This window comes from Limulus polyphemus, unplaced genomic scaffold, assembly GCF_000517525.1.
Source record: "Limulus polyphemus unplaced genomic scaffold, Limulus_polyphemus-2.1.2 Scaffold1946, whole genome shotgun sequence".
NCBI classification, from domain to species: Eukaryota; Metazoa; Arthropoda; class Merostomata; order Xiphosura; family Limulidae; genus Limulus; species Limulus polyphemus.
The window spans coordinates 94020-100860 of NW_013667556.1; positions in this window are offsets into that span (position 1 = coordinate 94020).

Here is a 6841-nt window from a genome sequence, read left to right on the forward strand (position 1 = left end):
CAAGAAAATAAACAGTGGTACCACAAGTTTAAATATTATTAAGCTTGTGGTACCACTGTTTGTTTTCTTGCGGACACCATTCCTCTGTTAACTTTACTTACATCCCGTCAAGAAAATAAACAGTGGTACCACAAGTTTAAATATTATTAAGCTTGTGGTACCACTGTTTGTTTTCTTGCGGACACCATTTCTCTGTTAACTTTACTTACATCCCGTCAAGAAAATAAACAGTGGTACCACAAGTTTAAGTATTATTAAGCTTATGGTACCACTGTTTGTTTTCTTGCGGACACCATTTCTCTGTTAACTTTACTTACATCCCGTCAAGAAAATAAACAGTGGTACCACAAGTTAAGTATTATTATGAAACGTGACACCAAGAGATTCAGTGTAGTGCACTTATCTTTTCAAGTCAGAGTCACGTGACCTGACTAAGCCACTACGGTATGGAGAAATTCATAAAGCAAACTGCTCCTCCGTTTGTTTCACTTTCATCTAGCCAGCTTAACCCACATGTTAAAAGAAAGTGGAGTATGATTAATGACGTAAGAGATAAATGCATAGCCGTAATCAACATGTATTCTGAAGTTAATCCTAAGTTAAACGCCGGTATGCAATATACATACGTGTATTTTTGTGTAGGATTCGCCGAGTTACCTCGCCAAATATTAACATTTGGTAGTGATAATGTCGTCATGCAACCAAAGTCACTCTAATGCTTCTTAAAAGATAAAATCCAAAGGCATTTTAGTTTTGTTTCACGTTGAAAGAGACAGAAGTGTATGAAAACTTCAATTTTTAACATTGTGAAGTAATGTTAATTCTAAATCTACATAAAGTAATATTATGTTTCCCATTTAGTTCAAATCACATACAAAACCAAACTATGTCACTTTATATTTTATAGACATGAATGACTAACAAAACTAATAAAATTAGGGTTATCGAAGTAAAAATATTTCATTGATTTACAAAATTTGATTTGAGTTAAAATCTATATCAAACTTGAAGGCTGGAGCTTCCTATTGATAAATATTCTGTAAAATGTTAGTCTTAATGATGAAATTTAGTCTTAATTTTAGTAAGTCTTTTTATTACAATGCTAAAAGTGAACAACTAGACAATCGGATATTTAAAACTACCTGAATGATGACATCACATTTCAACTTTGACCTAAAATGGAGTAATAATATTGGAAAGAAACTGAACATGATGTGCCCAGAGTACTAAAAGGGATGTTAGTCTTGATGGTTGTTAACTTTACTGACCGTTAAGTTTGCTGGCTATAAACCTTATGGGATGTTAGTCTTGATGGATGTTAACTTTACTGACTGTTAAGTTTGCTGGCTACAAACCTTATGGGATGTTAGTCTTGATGGATGTTAACTTTACTGACTGTTAAGTTTGCTGACTATAAACCTTATGGGATGTTAGTCTTGATAGTTCTTAACTTTACTGACTGTTAAGTTTGCTGGCTATCAACCTTATGGGATGTTAGTCTTGATGGTTGTTAACTTTACTGACCCTTAAGTTTGCTGGCTATAAACCTTATGAGATGTTAGTCTTGATGGATGTTAACTTTACTGACTGTTAAGTTTGCTGGCTATATACCTTATAGGATGTTAGTCTTGATGGTTGTTAACTTTACTGACTGTTAAGTTTGCTGGCTATCAACCTTATAGGATGTTAGTCTTGATGGTTGTTAACTTTATTGACTCTTAAGTTTGCTGGCTATAAACCTTATAGGATGTTAGTCTTGATGGTTGTTAACTTTACTGATTATCAACCTTATGGATTTTAATTGTCTTGAATACACAAATAAGTAGAAAAAAGGCTAAAATTGGAGGTAAAGGAATTATATCTTGAATAGGTAAATGATCTACTGTGTCAGTTTGACATCGTTTCGTGCCGTTTCTTAGTTATTTTAATGATCAGATATTATTAAAATGTAACAATATTATATAGTATTAGCGTATGTGAATCTGTAGAATTTACATTTAAAGAAAACTAAATTAATAAATATGCCGAAGAATACTCGCTGCTGTTGTTACCAAGTCTAGTAATTTTCTTAGAACACGAATGTGACTGATTAACAGACTGAGGCAGATTCAGTAATGTAACAGTTTGTTTGTTGCTTCACTTCCAGTGGTCTCTTTCGTTGTAAATGGATTGGTAGAGTTTTAACAGAAAAAATATAACAAGTAACAAAACTCTTCTGATATCGCCCATTAAAATAGAAACTAAACTGATACCTTTTTGTGTGAGGTTGTGATTCAGTATAATATTAAAAAGTAAATAGAAGAATAATGTTTAACACCAGCTATAATTTGACGTTTTAATATTATTTTCTGTCCTGTAGAGCAGACAAAGGAAATTAATTTTCACACCTCCTATAGAATGCACTGATATTTAAAAAAAAAATGCTTTATGTTATGTTTGTATGGTTAATCGTTAAATAAAACCCGCGTCTGTCACACTGGTTTATATAATTATAATAATGCCAGGACTTCCAGCGTGCTGCACGTCATTATCATTTTATTTTATGTTGAATTATTAAGTTCATTTAAGATTAAGAAAATAAATCAGAAAAGCTAACGGCTGCTGTTACAACCTAATTATTATAAATAGTGTTAACGTAGAGTGACTCTTTTTAGAGAGTTATACTTAAAAAAATAAATTAACAAATATGCAGGAAAATACTTACTGCTAATGTTACTGGATGTATAGTCTTTTTTTAGAAGAAAGAACTTCATTGATGTTATTTGCATATGATAAAAGGTAATTGTTCTCTGCAATATTAAAACATCACGATAAATCACGATTCTATATTAAGATGTCTGATTATTTGTGCATCGTTAAAACATTAAACACCGATTTATACAAAACTCATCCACGTATTACATTGACGAGTGTAATATTTGTACACGCAAGCAACAAGTAGAGTCACAATTTGAAGACAAGAGGAAAGTTCTCGTAGAAAGTGTTTACAGTTCTTAAAACAATGACACGAGAAAAGGTTTTTAGGGCTAAACAAGCACAGTTTTAATGTATATATACGACAGAAGTAGAGCATTCATAAGATTAAAGGAAAAACAACAAGCAGAAAAACAGTTTTAAGACTTGAAGAGACAGGAAGTAGAAGCAGTTTTAGAAATATAAAGAAGTGAAACACAGTTTGAGACTTGAAGAGACATCAAGTAGAGGCAGTTTTAAGTAACAAAAACAAGTAAAACACAGTTTTAAGACACGAAGAAACCACAAATAGAAACACAGTTATTAAAACTTAGATATAACAAATAGAGACACTTTTAAGACACGAAGAAACTACAAATAGAAACAGTTTTTAGAACATAAAGAGAGAAACTGTAGAGACAATATTAAGATACGAAGAAACAAGCAGAGATAAAGATCTTAAAACTTGAAGAAACAACAAATACAGACAGAAATTTTAAGGCTTGGAAAAAAAGCAAATAAACACAGGAATTTAAAACTCTAGGGGACTAGATAAAGTATGGTGTGTTAATAATATAAAATAGACCTAACGCTAACGTCTTATAACAAGTATAGTTAATTAATATCACGCTTCACCATCTTTGAAAGGCGTTAATACCGTAATAATTATATAAATATTGTTCCGACAACTACAGTGTTTGTTGTATCCCAGCCGGCCTGGAGACCTCTGGATTGAACAAAACACGTGGACGGCAATGAATAGGATAAATATAGTCTGGTTAGAATACTGTTGTTATAAACTCTTTTACTTCTCGAAAATCCCTAAGGGACTAGATTAAAAAAGAAATTTTCAAAATCAATAGGCCTAACATAACGTCTTATGAGAAGTTTAATTAATTATAATCATGCTTCGCCAGCTTTGATATATCAAGAGATTTCAAAACTTGAAGAAACGACAAAAAAAGACAAAGATTTTAAGACTTGAAGTTGAAGAAACAACAAGTAGAGACAGAAATTATAAAACTTTATGAAACAATGAATAGCGACAGAGGTTTTAAACCTGAAGAAAAAGTAGATATAGACAGAAATTTTAAGACTTAGAGTCAAGTAGTAGATAATCAATTTTTAAAAGTTCAAAAGACAAATAAATACAGTCTTAAAATTCAAAGCGTAGTTTCAGATTTTAAGAGAGAAGTAGAGACACAGTTTTGCATTAAGATTCTTGACTATTTGTCATATTTAATCACTTTTTTCAATTAGAAATTGTCTGAAATCTGTTACGTGTTTTGATGAAGTTGTTTGTTATTCGTACAATAACTAAGCAGAATTTTCTATGAACAAAAGCAAAATAATCTTCTAAATTCAAATTTTTGTTTTGTTATAGTCGTTGTATGCTGTCTGATATAAAGTAGCTAACGATTTTTCAATGTTAGTAGAGTTAGCATGCGAAGTAGACAGTAATTCGATCTGTAAAACATTCTTCAGGGGTATTAGGTATAATCGAGTTAGTGAAAATATTCAGTGTTTATTTCAAAGTTAACCAGATGGCAAAAATAAATAGCTTTCCAACAACTTAATTTGTTTTATAACTTATGTTTTAATTTATTTGATTTTTAAGACATCAGCTACGTTTATTTGAAGATTTTGCAGCTTGAATAATCACTGGGTTATCAAGTTAATTATAACCATGAGTATTACTTAACTTTATTTGTTTAACGGTATATTGAAGTTGAACTGTAGTAAAAAATTAGTAAATTGTTGTTACATTATATTACACGAATGTCGAAATGTATCCTTACAACACTCTTGTGATAACACTGTAGTGTCAGTACATTATATTATACAAATGTTGAAATTTATCCTTACAACATTCTTCTGATAACACTGTAGTGTCGGTACATTATATTATACAAATGTTGAAATGTACCCTTACAACGTTATTCTGATAACACTGCAGTGTTAGTACAGTAAATTATACAAATGTCGAAATGTATCCTTACACAATTCTTCTGGTAACACATCAGTGTCAGTACATTACATTATTAAATTTCGAATTGCATCTTTACAACATTCTTCTCATAACACTGCAGTGTCAGTTGAGTTTATAAGTTATACATTTTTATGCTAGAAAGAAGCAACAATTAAAAACTTAACAACTATTTCTACCATCTGAAACACATATTTAAAGTAATCCATGTTTTCACCTTGTAAAAAATATAGGTCTCTTTAATAATGTATAAAATCCTTATTTTAAATACTGTATAAACTGGTAAGTATAACGTACTCTTGAGGTATACGTAATAACAACCTAACTCTGAATTTTTAGGCTGTTTTGTGATTTAAATTTAATTTTTTATATATAAAAAATAATTAATGTTTTCGTGTAATTTCTCAAATGTTTGAAATAGATATGAATGACCAGTAAGGGGCAGAGTTTGTATTGACGCATTTCTGAGTGTCAACAAATTGAAAGAACGACTCTTGACAGCTGTAATCAAACTCACTCCGGAATATGATTTTCAAAAAGTATATATATATATATTTATATATTATTAATTTTAGTTCCATATAGTAACATTTTATTTCAAGGAACAATTGTATTTATGAAGGGAAATTTAAATATTAGTCATTTCCATACGTGTAATTTGAAAATAATTGATTACATATCGGAAGTTACACATGCTTAATAACGTCAGGCTAATTTATGATTTATAGAATTGGTGTTATATATACCTAATAATTTCAGGTTAATCTAAATTTTATAAAATATATATTATATACATTATCCCTCCAAAGGTCAGAGGACACAATTCTGATTTCATGAAAATGGGTGTGACGATGAAATATGCAAATAGTTTGGCCTATAAAGGTGATCAGTGGTTGGCTTGGAAGTCATTTCGAACTTGTACACGGAAAGAGTTAACAGAGTTTCAGAGGGAAAAGATAGTTGGATGTCATGTGGAGAAAATGTCTGTACGTGCTATTGCACAACAATTAAACATTTCCAGTCGACAATGGTCAATGTGCTGAAGTCCACAGGTGACAATGACCCCAAGAAACGACCAGAATGTTGGCTGACAGGAGCCGACGTGCTTTGCGAAGGCTGGTTACCTCATCTCGCCATCAGACCCAAGAGAATCTGTGTTTGGAGATGCGAGCAATCACAGGCAATCCTATAAGTGTTTCCACGACACGTCGAGAGCTGCATGCTACGAATTTTCACGGAAAAGCTGCAGCCCACAAGCCGTTCATAGTAAAAACAAATGCACACCATCGATTGGCATGGGGCAAGGCACACGAAACCTGGACCGTGGACCAATGGAACTCGGTCCTATGGAGCGACGATTCACGCTACACTGTCTTCCAGTTTGATGGACGTGTTTGGGTATGGATGATGCCTGGAGAACTCTTATTACCTGAATGTGTTGTCCCAATAGTGAAGTTTGGCGGTGGTGGTATCATGGTTTGGAGGTGCTTCTCGTGGTATGGACTAAGTCCACTGGCCGCACTGCATGGATCCATTAATGCTGAGTCCTACATTGATGTTCTTAACAATTCGGTATGCCCTACATTGTGATAATTTTATAGTTCCAGCCCTTACACCTTCCAACATGATAACGCTCCATGTCACAAAGCATGGATTGTGAACGAGTGGTTGGAAGAGAATAACATCGGGACATTTGAATGGCTAGCACAGAGCTCCGACCTCAACCCGATAGAACATCTTTGAGATGAACTGGAACGCAGAATTAGGGCAAGGCCAAGACAGCCCTCTTCAGTAGTGAAGCTTACTTTTTAAAGGAGGAGTGGAGCACAACACCGCCAGCTTTCTACCAGAAATTAGTAGACAGTCTTCCACGACGTATTGAAGTAGTTATTAAGGCCAAAG